General features: G+C 41.9%; 1 protein-coding gene across 10 annotated transcripts in view; it reads right to left on the reverse strand.

The window, feature by feature from the left end:
• The window catches only part of WDFY3 (WD repeat and FYVE domain containing 3), a 152,190-nt gene extending 130,462 nt beyond the window's left edge, over positions 1 to 21,728 (reverse strand). For 7 of the 10 annotated variants that reach the window (XM_085058240.1, XM_085058245.1, XM_085058243.1 and 4 more), the window contains exon 1: positions 21,134 to 21,520. The gene's annotated coding sequence lies outside the window, so the exon portion shown is untranslated. Of the gene's footprint in view, positions 1 to 21,133; positions 21,521 to 21,709 lie in introns of those variants that run through there. The other 3 variants (XM_085058239.1, XM_085058247.1, XM_085058248.1) reach the window with 3 other exon arrangements.
• Between the last annotated feature and the right edge of the window lie 799 nt (positions 21,729 to 22,527).

Genomic DNA, 22,527 nt, shown 5'->3' on the forward strand with positions numbered 1-22,527 from the left:
GTTATTTGGTTTGATTTCGGGTTTTTTTGCTGAGGAAGGGAAAGGGGACAACATTTAGGAAGAGGAATCTAACAGCTACTTGATGATACATCTTGAGCCTTCCTTGCCCTTAACACATTCTTACTCAACTTGCTGCAAATGTAATTTGAAGAATTTATTCTTCCTCTGCCTGTGAGCTACCAACAATTTCATTCTTTCACAATTTCTTCCTCTACTACCTGCCTGGAGTATTTCCCAAATGAAGGAATCTTACTACTGACATTAAATGCAATTTAAGTTGGTCATAATTATTTTCCTATTGAAAAGCTAAGACTATTGGAAAATTCTGCACTAGAATTACCAAAGTAAATCAGAAAAGCGTAATTCTGGCTAAAATTGTGTGCGCCATAACAAAGTGTACAAAAAAAAAGTCCATAATGAAGAAAAAACGAAACAAACCCAAAGCCAATAATGAAGTTTCATTAACATTCTGCTACATGAGAAATAAGTAAAGAGGAAGTTAAAAAAAAAAAAAAAAGCTAAAAACTGGTGAGGTATAAAAGCTACCTGTTAACACTATTTAAACTGTTGTTTCATTGTGTTTGGATATATTTTTCCAGGGGAAAGGAAGTGTCTTTACAGTTACTCTGAAAAGTATCATTAATTACACCAGGTAACCATAATTTGATGACTGTAGATTCCTACCCATTCCATAAAGAAATGTCACATTTGGCTTGCTGTCTACATTGTTAAAAAACAAACCAAAGTTCATGAGGTGTTATTTTGAAGGAATTGAGCTTTTCAGGACATAATCAGAAATATTTAGGTTTTCTCTGACAAAATGAGGAGCACTGCTGAATTCCATAAGGTGCCAAAATGAACACATTTAAAAAGTGAGATTGGGTGAAACAGAGCTCAAGAAAGATACTACAGAACTAGAAAACAGCATATATACTTCTCTTGTACAAGACCAGTCATTAAGCTTATTGATGTCATCAACTTCCTAGTTTATAAGGGCTTCACTTCTTTAAAAAAAAAAAAAAAAAGCTTAAACAAGATAAGATACTAAATTTTCATGCTTTTCAATTTCCAAACAAGACAGATTTTCATATTGCAACCAATGTCTGTCAGGAAACATCAAGTTGGAGTTAGTTTTTTTAAAGAGACCAACTTCAGCAATAATATTTTGCTGAATTTGCAGAGAAAAGTTACTGCCTCAGTTCTCTTCTTGATCTAGATCTGAAGTGCAAACAGTCTCTAAACACTGTGATCAAGTACCACTCGTGATCAAAATTCTTCTCATGTCTCTCCTTACCAGGTAACACAATTGAGATTTACCTCTTGTAAGAGTAAAGGTACAATGGACAGATTAGTCTGAAATCTCTTTTAAGAGAATATTTCATGAATATGTCCTTAGTAGTTAATTAGAAAATCCAAACAGCACTTAATAGGAAAGACAGTACAGACTGAAAAAGAAATTCTTCACGAATATTACTGAGCCCAAGCTGCTGTTCATTTCCAGTGTGCTCCTCACACCACTGTTAATTGGTACCAACCCTCAGCTGCAATTCGAAAGAAACACATATAGAATTATCATTTTCCACTGCCTTCAACAGCAAATAAACTCTCCAATAACCAAACACCACCTCACTAAGGGGAGATCGAGGTAACTGCAACTTGGAAAAGAAACCACCAGGTTTAAAAAAGGGGGAAAAAAAATCTTTTCACCAAAGCAGCAAAGAAACATCTTCCTCCTAAACTATTCTATTCCTAAGATTTCTAACTCAACTGCTGACTTTCTGAGAACAATAGTAAGAAAAAGAAAGTCTTTTAAGTTACCAGTTTGCACCAGACCTTGTCAACCAGAATCACACACTAATTTATGCATGTATTCATTGAAACAGCTGAACAGTTGTTAAATGCTCCTCAAGGATCATATCACTCGAACCATTTGATGAATCAAGTGGAAAAACTACATATGTAAAGCAGAGACATGGAGGTAAACTATAAATACTCCAGGAACACACTGCTATTAGGACCACAGAATATTTCACTAAGGTGTGAAAAGCAATTTCAAAATTCCTAATCAAGTTTTCTGCTTTACATAAGCACTGTTTTTGTGAATTCTACATTAGACCGGGGCATTCCCACCACCATGCTGACAAAGAATTAGCCATGATATCAAGCTTCTTTTTGGTTTTATGTATTGTTCCAGGAAAATCTTTACAACCCTTCCCTTCTCATCATTACTTTCTGGGTTCCCCCAGTAGCAGGTGCTCTGATAAAGTACAACGTTCTGGCATTCACAGTGCCAGAACTGCAGGGCTGAGGTAAGAATTCTAGAAGAACCTTCACTAACAATGGAAATAATCATGAAACTCTGTGATAAATGTGGCTACAGCATAGTCTCTTATAAGTCAGAACTCAATGTCCCTGTCATGAGAAATTGGAGGGGAAAGGTATGAGTAGACAAGATTGAAGTATACATGCTATACATCCAGTCTTTGGGTTGCAAAAGAATATCTTCTGCGTGCCTGGTCTGCTGAAAGCCAACAGGGGCACACTTGCCACCAAAGGAAAAGAAATTCCAACAAAAATAGCCCAGAAGAAAGGACCACAATTTCCTACAAATGGCAGACACCTTGCTACCTCTCCAAATCCTCAGTCTACAGTAGAGGCACTGTGACCAAGAAAATGCAACCTTTGCACTCCCTATAACTTCTTTAGCATAAGACTTACAAACTAAGTAAGGACCTTAAACCTCTAACCCTAATTTATTTCCTGATATAGGACACTAAGCTCTAGAGCCTATTTATGACTGATGCAGATCACATCTGACACGGCAACAAGCAGTGCAGCAAACACTGTAGTATCACAGATCAACTATTATTTCTCCTCTGCTGGGACTCGTGTGTGGTATATTCAGTTCATCTGTAAGCAGGGAACAGCACTGTAGCCTACAAGTCTACCATTTCTTGTCCCGTCTCCAAATGTTTTATCATGGATCAAAACAGCCAGCCTTGGTCACCTACACTCACAGGAAGCCATGTAACACAAAATGAAAATGACACGACGTAAAACTGAACTGCAAATGAAGTGTGAATAGGGCAAGCATTTTTACAATATATTAACTCCTTTATTATACTGCAGTGAGATCATTTGGCTGTAAAAGTATGAAATTTACAACTACCTCATTTTATACACAGGAGTACAATATTTTATTTGGTGATCCCAGGCAGGGCCAGGGGAGAGAACTGAAATTTCTCTCAGGCCCACCCTTTGAAGGAAGGGAAAAAAACCAACAAACTAAACAAACACCAGTTATTTACATGTTTCTAAAATCATAAGAACATGAACTTGTAACTTTTGACCTTAACTCCAGCAAAGGCCATCTGCAATATTTCATTTAGATCCAAGCTTGATCCATGCCTTTTCTTATATACTCATAAAGTATCAAGCAGCTCTATTCTCTATACACTTCATACTTCCCATGATGTACAAGGACAGCTTGATTTTGCAGCATAGTGAATTGAAGAATGAACCCAAACAAGCCACTGTCTCACAGGCATTGGAAAGAAAAGGAAACAGCAACATGGGAAAAAAAATAACTTGTTCACAAATCAGGGGGGTGGGCAGGGGGGAAGAAAGAAAAGGAAAAAGCAGCACCCACAACACAAGCAGCTGGTGCTCATGGACTAGGAAGGACTTTGGCTCCACAATAACAGGATCAGTTGCATAATCGCTGCTGCCTGAGAAGTTATACAATGTCTGCCCTTCTCACCATTAAGAAAACAAATAAGCAACAAAAGTCTTTTTAGGGCACAGAAGTTAATAAATGAAATACCACATGCTAAGTCTTACTAGAGAAGCAACTCTGTAGTTTCAAACATTACTTTTTAGCTTACTGAAACATTAAACATCAAATTCGATGTTGACCCTTGCTAAAAACATCTATTTCCCCTAAAAGCAACACGTCCTAACACTAGGGCCAAGCCACAATAATTTACTATCTGGCTTTTCCAGCCCTGCTCTCAGAAGACATGTTTTCATGGGAGAAAGCTGTCCCCAAGGCCAAGCTGCATGACATGTGACCTCTCTTGTTGCTGTAGGATTTTATGAATTCTGTGATTATCGTGACATTTGAACCAAAGTCATAAACTACAGAAATATCCCAAGCACTAAAACGATTGTAATTCTCTAATTGGATCTTTTGCAGATATTTACAGGAGAACCAGCATAATATTTATAAGAGAAATGAAGACAAATCAACCTATGAAGAATGACATCACTGAAGAATGAGCAGGAAGGAGGTTTTCCTACGTGGTCATGTATTGTGCAGACCTGACACTGTGGCATTGCAGAAAGAGTGAAAATGAGGTTTGATTCAAGAGTAAAAGACTGCAAAGATACTGCATGGTAATTAAGAGGCAGTTGAATTTGAGTTTGCCAGCACCGAATCCATAAAGATAATTCTAGCCTAATTATAGCTCTCTCGTTAAGGACTTGGGCCAAAAGAACAAAAGCTCTATCTCCTCATCCAAAATTTGCATTTTCCTGTGATTACCTCTCTTCTGCTCTAAGTCTTGTCCATTCGGTTCTTCTTACCTCTGGGTCAGAAATTTTATATCTTTTCACCATGATTTGGGCTCACAGCCCAATGCTACTGCATTGCAGAATCAGCAAAGACATGATGCAGCAATATTCCTGAATTTCTTTGGATGTGGAAGTACATGTCATTGCTGCCAATCCCTGAAAGCCATCCAGATAAAATTCGGAGGCCCATGGCATTTCAGAAAAAAATGTTATGAACCCACAATGATGACACTAAGATGGCCATCTTGACATTTTATGTCCTGTTATTTTCTAGCTCATGTCTAGAGCACTGCAACATTCACTGATTGTGCAAAGACAGAATATTCACTCTGCTACTCACCCCTACAACTCCAAGCATTACCTCCAGTGCTCAGCACACACCATTTCCAGAAACAATTGTAGGAATTAGCAGACAAGTGGAAATACCAAGATCTGTATTGCAGTGGAAGCACAGATCAATTTCAGAAGGAAGGGAGACACCTAACCTGTATTCCTCTCTCCTCTGCTCCAGCCTGGCAGCTCCAGGATAAGCAGACAGAATGACAATGGCACCATCCCTAGTGAAGGGAAAGAGAGAAGCTGCTAACATGAAAGCCTGCACCAAGGAATATGCTGGCCACGTGCTGATTCTGTATACACAAGGTATTGAGGGACCAGCAATTAGAGGAAGGCCCACTCCTCTCTGCTTAGCTCACCAGCGCTGAACTTGCCTCAGGAAAATGACACAGCTGCGGCTCTGCCTCACCAGCCTCACTACACTCGGCAGACTGTCTTGACCAGTTACAGCTCCAGAAGCAGCAGCCAGGTCACAGCAGCATTTCACGGGCAACCAACTTCACAGGAGAGCAGCACATTACAGCTTCACCTTTCTTACTCCTTTTTTTCATATCAGGGATTGCTGCAGATGGCAATAATCCAATCCTTAAAGCCCCTTACTGTGAATATGCTACAAAGCAGTGTAGCTTTATCCATAATGTCTCAGTTCTGAATTAAGTAAGCCACTTACCTCTCCTAATGCTTCTGCAACAACTCAGAATTTTGATTAATGACCTGCTCTGCAACAGGCACCCCTTACACCGACTTCATCAGCAGTCCCCTCACTCCCCTCCCAGCTCTCTGGCAACTGCTTTGAAGAATTCTCATGTTCAGAACTCAGGGGAGCCATTTTACCTGTTCAAAGAGTAAAGCAACTTCAGGCAACTCTCAATACACTACTGCACAATAATCCAAGTGCAACTGGAGTAGCTATTGTGGATAAAGAGTGTGATGCCCCTGCTAGGGGAAAAGACATGAGGAGCTGAAAATCCCACCCACCCTCCTATTCCTTTTGGACTTGGTGCTAAGGAAAGAGCAGAAGGAGAAAAACCACAAACATAAAGGGCTCCAGAACTCCAACAAGAAAAATCTGGCATTGTAATGAATTTACTTACAAGACAGATACCTAAATGCTAAAAACTATATAACGTGTAGCGCTCACAGCTAAGCTTCCAGTGCTTCTCACTCTGCTACCCACTTTCATTAGAAATGGTTTACATAAAAGTGTGTCTTATTAGAAAACTTACACATCAAACAGACAATCAAATTACTCACTCCTTAGGTGGCTAGGACTGCTCTGCAGTTGGTAACTTCTGATTGAACAGCCCTCTCATACCAGAAAGTATGATCTCCAAACCAACATCTAAGGAAAAGGGAATTAAGTACCTGCAAAAAGCAATTATTTCCTCCCAAGGCTGTAAGGGCATTCCACACATTATCTTGATTTTGGACACCTGGGTCTGCACACTTGTGAGAGGTGAATTCCGCGCTCTCTGCAGCTCAGTTGATGAGCAGTTTCTTTTAACTCAATCACCCGCTATCCACTATCATATACTTCAAGTCTATAATGACCTCTTTTCCAATGAAGAATGGACAGACAACTAATTCAGACTCACTGCAAAAACCCTCCTAAGACACCAGGCTTTTTACATCCAGGTAATTTGTCTTCGGGCTTCACAAATATAATTGAGACTCATTCTGGGTCCTGAAAAATCTTCCCCATTAAATTAAATCTATCTCTTTCTTCAAAGGGGGAAGAGAGAAAACGGCAAACTAGAAAGAAAGAGGAAAAAAAAGCCAAAAGGTAATTATCAGAGACTCAGGAAAAAAATGACAAAATTGAGCAGGCAAGTTCTGGAAGCAGGAGGAAAAAAGGAGATGCATCAAGAAGACATGAAGGAGAAGCACAATGGAAGACAGACTACAATTCTGTGGACACACAAGTCCTGAAAACCTATTTACTTAAACCATGAGAAGCTCAAATGCAGATGTTCAAATCTGATTATTCCTGCTTTATAACCCTAAAGCTTAGTATGGGAAGATGTCAAAAAATGAAGGCAACGATAGCATAAAAAAACGAAAATAATTGTCATTTGTTTTTCCCTTTAAATCATTAAAAGGCTTTTGCCTGTTTTATCAGTAGCATAATCTAGGAAATGCCAAAGCTTACTGTGTTTTGGCCTAAAAAAAAAAAAAACCAAACAAAAACATACCATTTCCTAAACCTGTCAAGTCTCAACAACTATTCTCCTGCCCAGCAAAAGAAAAAACCACAAAACTTTCATCCTTACTTCATCCCAGTCAACAAGAAATTAACACAAAAAACCAAAATTAGGATTTACGATTTACGTATCTTGTACAAAACTGAAGTTAACTCTCTGGTCACCAATCCTCTGGACAAAAGGGAACCATTCCAGATTCTATTAATCAGAAACAATTATGCTGATCCCAAATTACCTGTGCATGTATTTGCTGAAATAAAAATAACAGCAAATGTTTTGTCTAAAAAAAGCAATATTATTTAGAACATCAATGATATCCTAGATTTAGATGAACTGAAATTAGTAGAAGCAATTAAGGGAGGGAGGGAATCTGTTTAGTCTTCAGTATATTTTCACTTTGATTTTTAATGATAATTAATAAGATCTCCATATTTAAAAAAAAAAATAAAAAGAAAGGGAGGAGGAGCAAGTTCTAAGATGGGTCTGAGTGCATCAGCCCCATGCTGCTGCCTGTGGTTTCTCCCCTGCTCTGATGCATTTCCAGGAGGACACTGGAGGAATTCTCTGTAGTAATCTTTTTCCAGGCAATATTTTGGCATGAACCCAAAGCATTTGTTTTAAAACAGAAGCCCAACACACTAGATCAGCAACAGACCTGTAGAAAGTCCATAAAGTATAAGTTTCTTTCAAGGGCACATCAGGAAGGACATACAATTGAGATTACGCCACACAAAAAAAGACTCCAAAAAATCACTCAGACCAGCAGAATGGATAAATGAATGCTCTGACAAACCAGCACACATACACACACCTCTCATTTGCTTGCTTTCATAAGCAGCGTTTTTTGCAAGAGCAAAATATTAAAAAAGAAAACAAACCAAAAACCACCAAGCTAGGAAAGAGAAATAATGCACTTGTTTCATTTAAAGCGCTCCCAGGAGCAACAGTAGCACTTACATGCTAGACTTACAAGAACAAACAGTGCAAGAGAAACACTAACTGCGAAACAGAGATGGGTCACTACTGTGCATTCCCTTACTTGTGGCAAGCTGACACATTCCTTCTGCCTGCCTGTCCAGACTTGCCAGCATTCCGCTTGGAAGTGGCTGAAAAACCTATAGCCACGTTGATAACGAAAAGTTACATTCAGAGAGCACCTCCTCCTCTATCAGCCCACAGGGAAAACTCCACCATCCAGCAGGAGGTGCCCAACAGGGTCTGGTAACAAGGTGTCACTAACCAGCAACATGAAGAAGGAAGGCAACAAAGAGGAGAAATAAAAACTCAGGGTGACTGAAGAGTAAACTGTGTCAGAGGTACAAAAGAAATACTCCCTATTAAATTTACCAAACTTTCTCATCCAATGAAAGAGCAGAGACAAAGCTCTGCCTACATCCAAGTGAGACTGACTAGTGCTATTTCTTAAACTGAAAGATGGTGAGAAAAAATCTTGCATGATGACTGCAACACAATTTTCTTAGGCCTGCAGATCTATTAAGATAGTTCAGAAGATAAACTGTCTTCCAAGAACTACTGTGGCACAAATGGCACTGTTTAGTCTCCACCTCCATCTCCCTGTCCTGTTGACAACACGACCAGCAAGCTGGAAGCCAAAAAAGAAACAAACTGCTTTAGTACTGGGAGGACCTCATATTCTGAAATCATCTGACGTGCTTAAACTAGGGGTGGTGGTGGGAATTAAAACAAAAAAACACACACAAAAAGCAACAAATCAAAACACAGCACCACAAAAAACACTCACCAAAATGCCTCAAACCAAACAGACACAAAAACCCAATTACCTCCAAGGTCTCACCTACTGGGTTGAGTAATAAAATTTCAACCATTTTGAGACTGAATTGTGACTACAATAATGTTATTTAGATAAGCTGTATTAGTTCACTTTCTCAAAGACATTTACATTTGCTATCTCACCCACATTATTAAATTGATCATTTTGAGATAAACATGGTATCTTCACATGAATATACTCATTCACTACCAGAGCTGGCACGTGCTGCTCAGCATCATTAAACTGATACCTTCAGCTCAGCAACCTCCCTTTAATCACATCAAAGGTACACCAGCTAATACAAGAAACAGAAGCGAGTAAAAGCCAGTAATTCATACACCAGGATGAGCACACTGGGGGAGTAGGTGGCAATTACTAACCAATTATTTGGATACAATTATTTGGATCTCTTGGCAGACAGGGCACCTTCCAATGACATCCATTTCAGTACCTCAAAATGCATGGCTACATGCTAGAAACCAGAGTGGGAAGAAGGGATCTGAACACAGAGAACACAAATCCCGAAAGAACAACCAGCAAGCCCACGGCAACATGAGTTACATGACCCTTGGATGCAGCAGGAGGCATCCCTGAATTGGGGAAGGAAGCGAGGGTTTCAAAGCATGCAAGAAATATTACTCCATAAACCAGAATGCCAACAGACTACTCTGAGACATCTAAAGGTCAGCATTCTTATAGCTCAAGAGAGCAACCAGAATACAAATAATGACGACCGAACATTTAAATATATTTTATTTATTACTGAAAGCTAAATTTATTATTGAAGGTCAAGATAAAGTTAAAAAGAGCCTGGGTCATCTTCTCTGCATGCAGATCGTATTTACACAGCGCAGGGCTCTTGGACCAAGCAGATAATGGCATTACAACACATACTGGAAGGTGAGCAAACTCACTTTTTATTTTATGAAAATAAAACCTCTTAGGAGTGGTAACTGGCCAGGAAAACAGATTACTAACCATGTAAGCTTCCCCCTTAACTCACAGCGATTACGCAGGAAATCTTTTTAAAAGAGACACCTCCGTTCAAATAAAAAGACATTGCAACCAAAGCAGCACTGCTTATGTGGATAATCATTTCTTACTGCAAAAAACATTACAGTCATTCAAAGTTGATCATCACCACTGAAGCACCAGATTCTTCAAAAGGCAGTTGTTTTTAACTCAGAAAGGACACCACACAGAGTGAAAAGATGTCAAGCACTGTAATTATACTGCTCCAGTACACATGTTTTTCAGACATTGCACTGGAACACCCATGTTCTCAGTCCTTTTCTCCTCCTCATTTTCCATGCCTTTTTATTGAAATCAAAATTAATTTAGACTGGGCCGGCTATTCTTCCAGATGAATCAACATGACGTTTCAAAATAAACAGTCGAAAGTAAGAGCAACCTATTAAAAAGTATAAATTTTGAGGCAGTAATACAAGCCCACATTTTTAGTACAAGCGTTCAGTTCATGGTGAAGTTTTGCCATCCTCCTCCTAGACCTATTCAACACTCTCTTTTAGGTCTTAGAGGAGCCCCATCTCAAGAGTACTCATTACAAACAGTATAAACAAACATCAAAATACTTAAGCATAGCAATGAAAAAAAGAACGGGAGGGTGAGAACGCCACTTGCTTTCTATAACAGAGGAATAAGGAACGCTATTAATGCAATATCTATAAGCACATACACTCCACACAGCTCAGCCTAAGCATTATTCTAACAGTACCTGAGGAGAGACCCGGAGGGCAACAGAAAACTTATTTTTAACCCAAACACTAAAATGGTCAAAACAAAATCCTCACGTCTCGTTTTTTTTTCACGTCACGTCAAGTTTTTTCTTCTTGCACTTATGATTGGTAATGGTTAATGAAGAAACTGGGGAAAGAGGGAAAGGGATCTATTTTGCTGGTTTTACTTTTTAATTGGTAGATTTTAGCTTGTTAACTGGCAAATTGCACATCGCCATATAAGCAGTAATTAAAAAGAAGGTGAAAAAAATCCACAAAATTCAAGGCGTCTACAAATACCTCTTGTCCAGACTAAAAAACAAAAGCAATATTTGATCTAATGAGAAAATAACATAGAAAAAATAGAAGTCTTCATCAGGCCTCCATTTTCCATTCATGTAGACAAACCCATCTTCCTGAAACAGTTATACAGAAAACTGCTCAAGGAGAGTCTTCATACATTAATAACAAAATTCAACACCGTGCACCTACTTTTCTACTTTAAATATCAAGACCATCCACTAATCCCAGACAATGCAATTCTTTTGAAAACATGGGGTGTTCAGAGACTATTTGTCCAACATTATTTAATGTTTTAACAAGAAAGTATGACTTCTGACCAACATTCTTTCCATGTTCCAAGTTAATGGTAAACTTTCAGTCAAGTCAGGCTGCTTCTGATCAAGCTCCTCTCCTTCTCCCCATGATGAAGTGCAGGCTCATTCCCTTGAACATCCACCTTAAGCCAAGCAAAAGGGTCACAGGGCACTTATTGTTTATAATTAATTTGTTTAAATTCACAAAAGCAGCTTTTTTTTCTCCTGGGCAGAGGTAGGAGCCTTGGCCATGCTGTGATAACTTTCCAACAAGGTTTACCTCAGCCACTGCCGGGACCTCACAGTTGCTGGCACATCACTGCTGCCCACCACTCCAAGAGCAAACACACAAGTCTGAGTACAACAGACCAGTTGTAAACCCAATATTGGAAAAAAACAGTTACAGTAAGATACCTTGTACTTTCATAGCCTATCACATTAAAAATTAACTTATTATTTTCAGTGCTATATAAAAGAAGAGAAAAAAAATACTCTCTGCCTATTTACCATTGGGCTTCACAGTGGACATGAAAGATTCCCATGTTTTCATTTGCTGCTTAAAACATACAAAAAGCTTGTCCTATACCCTTACCTTTTTTTGTAGAAAGTCAGGCCTCTAAACACCACACTCCCAATTAAATTACCTCTGCAAATGTCCTGCTTCATTCCTGCTAACCTGATGATTACAGATGTCCCTTCCAATCAAAATTACTCTGGTGTGTTCAAACTGTCCCAGGTGAACTTAAAATTTAAGATGAGTCCTTCCTCACATCACATAATAAAGATGAGTATTCAAGGACAGCAGCAGTCAGTCTGTTGAACCTGAGTCAAGAAAATGTATTTCAATTTACTATGACCCTGCAGTGCTTGAGGTGCTCCACTGTCCTACTCATCGTGAGGAGTACTACAAAGGCAGACAACATGCAGGTCTAGGGATGTCCACCTTACCGCCACAACCCTCGGCTTACTGCAACAAGACAATTCTAAGCTGAATTCCACACAAAATGAACATCTACTAATGAGGGCATCCTTTTCTTTTCTTAAACTATTTAAAGAAGCTTAGTCTCATACCTTGTGCTATTATGTTTTCATTTGAAATGTTCATCCTTACACAGTCAGCGAGTTCAACTTCATCCTGTAAAGGATGATGGAAAAGAGGATAGACAGGAAAGAGGAGCAGAGTTTTTGTCTTTTAAATTTATTCTGTCTATGCCAGAGGAACCTAAATCCTCCCCTCGATATATTCTCTACTCAATCCGAGCTACTTCAGAAAAACATCAACTATACTGACCTCCCTCTATAAAAAAAGATCACAATGGAAAGACATATACCTAGACAAGAAAGATTTTTCCAAGTACATTATTTGCAATACAAACACCTCCTCTGCTTCCTTTTATTAAAAAGGAAAAAGAAAACAACCAAACACAAACAAAAACCTAAACATTCATATCATCATCAGTATTTGAAGCACATAATGTATACATATGTGCTTTAGTGAAATGAAAACAGGTTATAACTTTCAGGTCAGTAGGCTATCCCAGCTCACACCAGGATACCACATGCACTGATTTTGGCTGGAGTACAGTTAATTTTATTCAGAGTGGCTGGTATGGGGGTGTGTTTTGGATTTATGCTGAATTCAGGGCTGATAACACAGAGATGTTTTTGTTATTGCTGAGCAGGGCTTACAAAGAGCCAAGGCCTTTTCTGCTTTTTGTACCAGCCACGTCAGCAAGGAAGTTGGGGGTGCCTGGGACAGTGGGAGGAGACAGAGCCAGGACAGGTGACACCAGCTGACCAAAGGGACATTCCAGACCATGTGACATCACGCTCAGGATATAAAGCAGGGGGAAGAAGAAGGAAAGGAGGGACATTTGGAATGATGTTTGTCTTCCCAAGAAACCATTACACATGAGGGGGCCCTGCTCTCCTAGAGAAGGCTGAGCACCTGCTTGCCCATGGGAAGCAGTCAATTCATTCCTTGTTTCACTTTGCTTGTATGTGTGGCTTTAGCTTTCTCTGTTAAACTGTCTTTATCTCAGCCTACATGTTTTCCAGTTTTTACCCTTCCGATTCTCTCTCCATTCCTGGTAGTGGGGGAGTGAGCGAGCGGCAACATGGGGCTTGGTTGCTGGCTGGGCATAAACCCTGACACTCTACAAGTAATTAGGAAAAAAAAAAATCCTGCTACTTATACAGCACATCCAGAGTCCTGTCTGTACAAAAACATCACTAGTCCAACTGCAAGGGCTTTCAACAGACAGCAAGGAAGCAGTGGTCTCCCCTGTCCTGATCCAGCAATGCTGGGAACATGGCTACGTTGCGGGAAAGAAATGAAAGCAAAATATTTCTGTGTCCAGAAATTGCTACAGTCAAAGTAAGACATGTTGCTACAGTGCCTTTACACACTCTAATAATGAAAAGCTTGAAAAGATACTCCCTGGTTACTTCATGACCCACTCAAAACCTAAATTAAGTATTCGTCACTAACTTAGGCTCACTGCTCAGAACTGTTAAAAAGAAACTTTTGCAAACCTAATTAACAAGCGAATTAGCATTCTCTTAGATCATATCCACAGAGACTGCGTTTTTTACATTTGTACTGTGGCTCACTGCTCAACTGCTGACTCAAGTATTAGTATTTAACTTGTGATGCAATACCAAAGCCACTTCTATGCCTACTCCACATGACTGCTTAGAAAGAATGTTTACTTCTGTCTCTTTGGCGAGGCATCCTTTCTTTTGCAAGTGTAAAGAAACCCACAAATCAAATAAATTTCACTCCTCTTAAGTCACTTTATCAGACAGCAAAACAGTGATGAGAACACTATCAGCTCTGATCATAGCTTTCTCAATCTCATCATACCTGTGGCACCTCAGCTCAGAGCATTTTGCCATGTGAAGATTCCAAAGATGATGTAACCCTCACAGTTGGGGGGAAAAATTGACAGCTGCATGTTCAAGGCTCAAAATCAAAAAAGAAATCAATTTGGTTTGTGCTTTCAATGCTTTAAAAGCCGTAATTCAAGTCAATCTCACAACTGAGGGCCTACACCACGGCATTTCAACTCTGAGAACATCAAAAGGCTCAAGTTTTACATTAAGAAATGCACTCTTTCCCTGTTTTGTCTGTCATTCTGCCATGTGATACATTCTGTACTCTGTGCACTCATGCAAATACAAACCAAGCCCTCGATCTCATCCATGGCTCTCACTTGAAGACCCAAGGACCTCCATAAAACCCCATTAGAAGTAAATAAGCCTTAGCAAGCATACAAATGCAGAACCAAATCCTGAGACCATCAATGCCACTCTGAATGCCATGATGGTGGTGAATTCCCAGCTCTTGGTTCCCTTCACTCCTGTGGTTGTCTTCAGGCAACTGCTTAATTTTTAACTGCTTAACTGCTTTTTGTTGTTTTAGAGTTTTTTGTTGGGGCTTTTTGAGGGTGTTTTTTGTTTGTTTTTTGGGTTTTTTTCCCCCAAACATAAATATAATTTCTGAGCCCACTTCCACGCATCACTTGCCTCCTGCTCTGCACACTTTGGCTGCAGGAATCACGTGAACTGGTACTGTCACTGATGCCTCCATATCACAAAAAACAGCTTCCCCTAGAAGAGCTCCCCTACTATGAACAACCCACAGGCCAATACTCCCCACCAGTCTAATGAACCTCAGACAAAAGCTGAGGCTGATTATGCCAAGTGCACTTACAACTGATTAACCTTCTTGGGGATCTTTACCTAAGGCATTCTGAACAGTCTTTTTCAGGACTGTCCATCATCCAAGTACTTGAATAGTCTTTAGAAAGTTTTATTACCAACCCAAGTTGATATTTCTGGATATTTTATGGCTCTGTATCCTTTAAACAATATACCTTCTAGATACCCTAAGCATTTGCCTAGCCTTGCAATTTCTCCTTCTATTCCCCTTATCTCAAATTACAGCAAATAAAAGGATATGCTTACAGTGCCAAGTAATCAAACACAAACTTTAGGAAGTTTGGCTGTACAAATTCCCTCTTCCTGTCACAGCTCATCTGTGAACTCAGATTTTGGTTCTCAGCAAGAACCAAGGCTAAGAAGAAACACTGTTTATAACCATGGTGCTCAAATACATTCCACTTTCTGAAGTAACATCCCATCATCTATTATTTCACACAAATCAAACTATCCTGCTTTGGACAACATTAAGATTTTTATCATGTCATCATTCAAAAATAATAAATTATTTGGTAATATAAGAACATAAAACACAGCTCACTTGCACCCACATTCCACCTGGCAGAATGATACTGAGAAAAGTAGCACTAGGTAGAGCTACTCTCTCATACCCAATGCATGGTGATAACTCTGACAAAACCTGTGAAATAGAAAGCCAGATGTACATTTTTCTCAAGAGCTACTGATGCACATTCTCACTGAAGTCATCACGTTCCAAAATTGAAAGACCCCAAAAAAACCCAAAACACCTAAGAACATGTAGGAGTATCTTCTCTTTCTAGCCATGTGTCTATCTTAGCACTCCCAAATTGTCAGCTCTGAAGGTTTAGAGGTTTTTTTTCCATTTGCTTATTTGATGTAGCTGGTTTAAGATAAGGATCAGTTTTGGTTACTCCCCCTTAACTCTGAAATCCTTCACTACAATTCCTCAAATGCACATTCAAAACCAAAACTGTCATGGCCATTATAAAGAAAATGGATGCTTCAACAGAGGGTCGAATTTTATAGCTGAAAAGGTCTGCCTTCTCAAAGGTAGATGTCTTAGAATTAGAAAAAGAAGCTTAAGTTACCCACGTAACTGATGAATACCCACCCAGCCTGAAAAAGCAGGAATTTATCTCTTACATGCTTCCAGTGCAACAAAAAAAATCTATAGAGCAAGAGAGAAAGGAATGAAATAAGCCACATGGAAAATCCAGTTCTTCCATGTATTTTCAAATTTATCATTGTCTGTACACTAAGTTAGCCAACCCGATCAAAGCTTTTTCCTTGTCATAACAAATATACAGGATAGAGAAATAATATTTGCAAAGGTGTAAGAACTAAAGATTCTATTAATGTATACGTGATTGTTATAACTCAGATGCCTCCATGTTATCTTTCACTGACATTTCTTAATATTTGTCCAGAAATGCAAGGCTATCTGCCTTTGTACCATTCAACATCCCTTATTGTTTATTGCCCCCACACAATTCCCTCTTTCCTAGCACAACACTGTTCTACTGCATTTGAAATTTCAGAAGGTATTTTTTCACATGTGCAAGTTCTGCAGATCTGTTCCTATTCTGCGCTGTGTGAGAAGCATTACAAGTCACATGTTTAAGACAGGCAGAAATCCATCACAGGGTAGTGATGAAACACCAAAAACAGCAAAGCAGTCAAAACCCTTTTCCCTCAAATGAGAAAGATCACAAAAGATGGCATGTAGCTGTCAATAGAAAAAAGTAATTCCAAAGAAACATCAAACTTTTTTTCCACCCAAATCTCAATACAGACCGTTTTAATTCCACTATCATAGCTTTGCTCAACAGGTAGGGAGAAAAAAATGAAAAAAATTACACCAGCAAAAAAAAGCCAAAAATATTCCCTGCTGTCATTCAAAATTTTAAAAACAGCAGTACAATTGTCCAAAATCATGTCAATTGCACATTTCCACACAGAACAAAAATCAAAAAATTTTGCCCCAGAGCTGTTCATGGGAAAAAACAAAAGATGTAGGTCATTTTCACTCACAAAAGTCTTAAAGGAAAGAAAAAAAATACCTCCTGCATACTTAGAGCAAAGCAAATAGAAAAGGAACAAGACCTATTCTTCCTTCTTTGGACTGGAGAAAGCTACACTTTGCACTTGTTTTGAAAGCCTCGATACCAGCCAAGAGTTTCTAGCAGGCATAAGAAAGCTTCCCCAACAGTGACACCAGCACCCGAGACCATGCCATGGCCTCTTCAACAAGATGTTGCTATCCAGTCCTCACAGCAGCCACCAAGCCTCTCTTTACACCAGGAAAGTGCTGTACATACTTAGCTATAGTATCTCAGAAGAACAGGGGATGTGACCAAAAAGCCAAAGCCTGCACTACTGCATCACAAAACACGGGTTGCTTGCCAAACAGATGCTCTCAAGGCTGGATCACCACTAACGCATACTCAGTCCTGCAAAGCTTGCAGTGCTCTCACCTGAGCCAAGAAGCTGCTCTCAAATCCCCACCAATGACTTCAGTTAAAATGTTACATCCTGCCAGCAGAATTTTGTACCCAACAAAAGGATATGGCAACACTTTCTATACTGTCTGTGGGACAGCAAGGAAAAACGAAAGTGCAGAGGGACCTTATAATTATGTCTTGTTTACTCCTACCCAGCCTGGACAAGGTATGAACGGCCCAGCAGCAGGATACAAAGTCTCCAATAAAAGATAAACAGTTTCACTTTTGCATAGCTCCCGTTATAAAGAAATAAAAACTGTAAACGAAATTACAAAGTTAAAGAGAACTGTTCTAGGAGATGTGACAATCTTACATCAGCGCACCTCAGTCCTTCAACACTGAAGGGTGCATGAAGGCTTAAAGACTCAAGGTGTCGGTCCCTTAGGACAGATAAGTAACAAAAAAAGTACTTTCTAAAACAATCAGCATTGAAAATTCCTCAAAGAAACTAATACCGTTAAGTATTTGTCAAAACGTGGGCATTGTAGATAGTGTACTATTGCAATCAGCAACACCACCAGCATTAAAAAAGAATCAAGAAGGAAACCAGCGAAGTTATTCTGTATTAAAGCCATGAAGAAATAATTTGTTTTCCACCTACACACATATCCAGAAATTGTACTGTGGACCAACAGAAAGTTCTATTTCCCATTACAAAATGCAAGTTACATTCTAGTAACATATCATAAGAATAGACTTCCATGGTACTAATTATCAGAAATGCAAGCAAGCAATAGGGGGTAAATTGTGACTGAGATGTACAGTTTCTCACAGCATATCTGCACTTTCCAAAATCTGTTTATTTTGGACAAATAACACAAGACTTCCTCATGGCAGGAAGTCCTGCAAGTCAAAGGCCATTGCTGAAACAGTATTTCCACTATTTTGCAAGAGGGACTTAAAATCAATTACAAACATGAAAAAAATTGCTAATTAACATGAACAGATTTGTCCTTTGGCAATTTAACCACCCAAGAGGGAACCACTGGTTTCTCTTTGCATTTTTCAGCTTAGTGTATCTTCAGAAACTCAAGTGAATGCCCAGAACCCAGCCACAAAACAGTTAATATCAACATTTGGGAAGTGAAACACTATGTTCCAATACCAAAGTTTCCAAACAATCTCATGACAGTCCTGAGCATTTCAAAGGGCAAGCAGAACATCTGCCCACACTCACCCCCATTCCCTGCACATAAAGCACCACTGAAGTTTCCTGAATGCTAAAAATCCCACTGAACACTTACAGAAAACTATGAATTAGTTAATGCAACGTTGGTGGATGTGAAACACGCCACCGAATTCCTCTAACAGCAACACACATCAATACATCCTGAAGACCTGCTCACCTTGCACACTTCTGGCAGTTTAGCTCCACTAAACCGGAGCCAAACACCAAGGTTTTCATAGCCACACAGGTGGCTGTCAGCTTACCTTCTCAGACCACTGCTGTACCAAGAAACAGCAAGATAATGTAGCTTTGTTATTCCAAGGTTGAAAATATTAAAAACTATGATTATTTTTTTACTTAGCATCCTTCTGTTACCATTTTGGAGGAAAAAGATAAGTGTTCTTTTCCCATAGTACTGTGTGGTATCAGTACTACCAAGCAGCTGGTTTTGATGCACCGAACTGGAAATAAACAACAGACTGAACACACCAACCCTTACTTAAACCTTGATATAGAAATGTTGTAATACCATTTTAAGAGGGTGATGAAGATATTAAGTCACAGCAGCACTGTGCTTAACTTGCTTCAATTAGATAATCAGCTGGCTAAGAGATGCAATATGACTGCAAAAGCCAAAACATTCTACATTTTTATTCCAAGTCTAGCAGCCTAAAATTGCCAACAAACTAGAAAAGCAAACATGTCCAGTTCCTAGCAAACATATACCAAACTGAAGAATACCATTCACCATCCTCTAATCTACCACCACTGATATTTGAGGGATTCTTCTACCCAAAACACCTTGTTATCAACAGTGTTGAGTATTCCAGAGCTGGCTCCAATTGAGCTCAACAGACCCACACCCCACAGTGTGGGAGACACCCACTCACAGCCCAAACGTGCAGCCAAAGTTAGATTGCAAGTACTCCTTGACCAGGGCCAAGAAGCAAAGGCACAATGCCACATTAACATGGACAGACATTTCCAGGACACAATGCCTGCCTATAACCTAAAAGCAAAGAAAGGGATTTGGCTGGCTTACTGCCACTGACCAGTTCCCACAGCAGGTAAGTCCATATCTTCAAATGTTGTAAGTCTACCAAGATTGCACAGGATGAGTGAGATACTGCAGAAATGTCAGTTCATGCAGACTGTACAGTTTGTTCACATAGCCTACTTCACGATACTGCTAGCTTGTCACCAAAATGTGCCAAGGATGCAATCAAGCTGGCTCTCTGCAGAGCCTGACTGGATCCATACGAGTCTGTGAGCTCAGGAACATCCTACAGCTGTACAGCCATAGGATGGGCACAGAAGCATGCACAGGCATCAGAGAGCAACAAAGCTCTGGTGGTGCAAAATAATTTTTGTTTGCTACAACACGTAAAATTTACTTTTCTTAACAGGAAACCCACCACTTGTTTTTCATAGTAAAATTTCATAGTCCAATATGTGGACACACATGGACCTTGTCACAAACCTACATTACCAAGAAACCAAAATTCTACCATTAAAAAAAGGCCAGGACTCACAGGTCTGCACTGAAATCTTATGAGTTACTCTAGTTGGCAAAAAAATGTCAGTTAAATCATTCACAAAACCACAGGTCAAAACAAACACATCTGGTCCTCTGCACTTCTTCCATAAGTGTTTCCCTATGCGGGCACACGTAGGCACAGCGAGAAATTATAGTGCTAATCTTTCAAGGTGAACATCACACAGGGTTTCAGCACCCAGCGCTACTGACTGGTGTCTATGCAAACAAACCTCTCCATTTGCATGGATCACTTCCCAGAACTGCAGGGCGAAAACCACGCTGAAGACAAGGAGCAGGTACCTCAGCAACCCCCACAAATTCCCACAACACCATGTTCCGAACCCTCCGGGAGCCACAACCCCCCTGTCCCCGGCGAAGCACCGGGGACAAACCTGTCGGGTACTATAAGTTCAATGTCCCTGCCGCACCGCGGGGTCGACAGCTCGAGGCTGCCGCCAAAATCAGTCACCGCATGAAAAATAAAAATAAAACGCGGGGCGGGGGGAAAAGCCGACCCGAACCCCCGGCTGTGAGCCGCCCCATGCCAGCGGCGGCCCGGGGCGACCCCCCAGCTCCCTGCAGGCCTCCCCAGGGCTGCGGCCGACGGGCCCCTCCCGCACCCCGCCGGGGCTCCCGCGGGAAAACCGCCCGCCCCAGCCACAACAAAGGCGGCCGGAGCGGCCCAGCGCCCGCGGGGCTCAGCCGCGACCCCCGGGCTTCGCTCGGGCCGCCCCTCGCCGCGGCGGCGGCACAGCCCCTGCACTGAAGCCGGAGGGGGGGTGCCCGCTCAGTGACAATGATCGGCCGCCCCCGGCACCTGCGCCGCCGCCCCCTCCTCCAGCCCGGCCCGGCCGCTCGGCATCCCCGGGGAGCGGGGCCTGCAGCCGGGCCGAGCGGGGCAAGGGGGCGACGGGTCTCCACGGGCCCGCCGGCGGCGCAACAAAGCGGTGGGGCCCGGGGGGCGGCGGGCAGCGCCGGCGGGCACTCACCGGGGGGCGGCGGGGTCCCGGCGGTGCCGCTGTGCCGGCCCGGGGAGGGGGCGGCGGGCGGTTCGTCCCTCCTCGCTCTGGTCTCTCCGCTGCGCTCTCTCCGCGAGCAGGGCTCGGTTCGGCTCGGCTCGGCTCGGCTCGGGGGGTTACGCGGCGCGGCGGCCGCGGCCGGGCGGTGCGGGCCGGGCCGGGAGGGCGGCTCCCCCCGGGCGGGCTCCGGCGGGAGGCGCCGCCGCCGCCGCTGCTGCACCGTCCGGGCGCCGGGGTCGTCCCGGCCCCATCAAGGCCGGGCCGCGCCGAGGGGGCCGCGGAGGGAGCGGGGCCGCTCCCCGCGGCGGCTGGTGGCCATCTTAGTCCTCCTCCTCCTCCTCGGCGCCGAGTGCCCCCTCCCCGCCCGGCTGCCAGCGCTGCCTCCTCCCTCCGCTCCTCCTCCTCCTCCTCCCTCTCCGCCTCCCACTGCTCCCGGCTAGCTGCGGTTGCTCCCGCGGCCCGGCGAGGCCGCCCGAGGAGAGCGGGTTGGTCGTGGCAGGCCGCGGGCCCCCTTCTTAGTTCTGGGGTTATTTACAATTACCTTACTTTTTAGAGGGGTGGTTTTGGTTTCTCCCCCTTCTCTGACAGAAATCCCGCTCCTCTAGCGCTGACCGCCCATGTCCTCTTCCCCCTGCCCCGCCGCCACAGGCCCGAGCAGCTAACCCGCGAGGAGAAGCCGTGCCGGGCAGGAGCCTGGATGTGGGATGAGGAAGGGAATGCAGGTCGATGCCGCAGAAAACAAACTACCCTCGAGTTGGGGTTGAGATGCTTTGCCTTCGCTCTTTGTCAGGTGTACATCTAGGGAAAGTCCACTGGATATCCCTAGTCGCGACCATAAAGAGGATTGTATGCCTGTGCTGGCCAACCAGTCTCATCTGTACGATCCAGATGTTTAAACACAGAAGTAGTTATCCTTTTCCTACTTAATCCAAAAGTTCAGTTAAATTCCCAACAGCCGAAGGACTCTTCTTGGTCTGCAGGACAAAACATCAGTTTAGCCACATGCTGGGCACACGGTCCAGGGACTCACTGCAACCCCGAGGCAAGGTTCATCCACTCGGACACTGCTGAGGAGCAGTGCAAAGTTGTGTCCACACGTGTGTGGCCAGACACCCTCCTGCCTTTTCTCAGACACTTATAAACTTACCTCCTCTATGAAATCAACTGCTAGCAGTCATTCACTCTCTAGCAATTTTGTTTGGGGTATTTTTTTATTTACAAAATCCCTTCTGACGTCTTCATTGAAAAAATGAAATAACGGTTTGGAGAATCTGGCTGCAGGGGTAAAAGCTGCAATAAACAATGCACAAATCTGAGACCTCTGTGTTTCATTGGCAAGTTATCACAAGCACAAGGAACCAGGA

This window comes from Lichenostomus cassidix, chromosome 4, assembly GCF_008360975.1.
Source record: "Lichenostomus cassidix isolate B80296 chromosome 4, HeHo_3.0, whole genome shotgun sequence".
In the NCBI taxonomy this organism is placed as follows: domain Eukaryota; kingdom Metazoa; phylum Chordata; class Aves; order Passeriformes; family Meliphagidae; genus Lichenostomus; species Lichenostomus cassidix.